The sequence below is a fragment of the Physcomitrium patens genome, chromosome 1, assembly GCF_059467195.1.
Source record: "Physcomitrium patens ecotype Gransden chromosome 1, ASM5946719v1, whole genome shotgun sequence".
NCBI lineage: Eukaryota > Viridiplantae > Streptophyta > Bryopsida > Funariales > Funariaceae > Physcomitrium > Physcomitrium patens.
Genome location: NC_143410.1, coordinates 15,832,957 through 15,834,597, shown reverse-complemented (window position 1 = coordinate 15,834,597; position 1,641 = coordinate 15,832,957).

Sequence of the window (1,641 nt, the reverse complement as noted above, 5' to 3'; positions counted from 1 at the left end):
GTTGAAGCTGCTTCAACATCTGCACCAAACCATGTCTTTTCTCCTATGGTGGAACGCCCTTCCAGTATTAGAGAACTAAGAATTGTCCTACCCAAGAAGTTTGATGGCACCAGATCCAAGTTTCGAGGATTTATCAATTAAGTGCAACTTGTGATTGAACTTCAACCCCAAAGCTATCCAACTCCAGGATCGCAAGTTAGATTCATTGGTACGCTTCTTTTAGATTCAGCACTATCGTGGTTTTCATTTTTTCTTAAACGACGAGATTCAATATTGGATAATCTAGAGGCTTTTCTGGCAGAGTTTCGATCCATGTATGGAGAACATGATGTAATTTGTATTGCAACCAATAAGATCTGTATTTTACGATAAGACAATCGATCAGTAACATTGTATGCTTTAAAATTTTGACAACTTGTAACTGATATCAAGTGGGATGATGTTGCACTTATTAGCCAATTTCTCTATGGATTACAATATGAGGTAAAAAAATTAATGCTCAACTTATCTGATCCTCAAACATTGAGTCAACCAATTGACTTTGCTGTGAAGTGCAACAATCGCCTTTTTGAATTCTGATCTGAGAACCGTATAAGTGGACCTCAACGTTACTATAATTCAATGGCAACACCAACACCTCTTCAACACATACATTCGGAAGTAGAAGATATGCAAATTGATGCAGTACGTTTCAAACCTCTTACTCAATAAGAAAAGACTTGTCGTCGTCAAGAAGGATTATGTTTATATTGTAGAGAACCAAAGCACACTGCTCAACATTGTCCAAAGAAATGACGCAATCACAAAATGAGGAGTATGGCTGTGAAAGAAGATAATATGTTGGAAAACGAGTTTGTTCAGCTACAATAGGGACCGTGTGACTGGAACCTTGCACAATATCTAGTAAAGGTCCTATTCTCTCCTCAGAGCCCTGTCCTTGTTTTACATTAAATGTTATTTTAGGACCTAAATATTACAAAGTCTCTGCTTTGTTAGATTCAAGAACCTCTGCATATTTTTTAGATGAAGAATTTACTAAAAGACATGGCATATCTTTAGTAAAGAAAACTAAACCTGTTCATGTAGAAGTCATAGATAGTCGTCCATTGTCTTTCGGAGATATTACTCACGAAACCCTTTCTATAGAAATAATAATCAATGGTCATAATAGTTTTGTAGTATTTAATATCATTAGATTTCCCTCTAATCCAATAATTTTAGATTTATTGTGGTTAGAAAAATACAACCCTCAAATAGATTGGATTTCTCGAACTCTTACTTTCTCTAAAAGTATAACTAACAGTGTAGTTAATCAAGTAGAGAGTCATAAGTCCAGTTCAATTAAACTCATATTTATAGGTGTAAAAGCTTTCTTGCATACTGGTATGAAAGAATTACCATGTATTATTTGTACCACATATGTTTCTACTGGTGAAAAGACTTCAAGTAGCATTCCTAGCCAATATCAAGAATTTCAAGATGTATTCGAAAAAAAAAATGCAAATACACTCCCGAAACATCGTCCCTATGATTGCTCAATTGACCTTCAAGAAGGAGCACAACCACCATTCGGACCAATCTACAGTTTATCACAAAATGAGTTGACCGAACTCAAGGAGTATATTGAAGAAAATCTAGCCA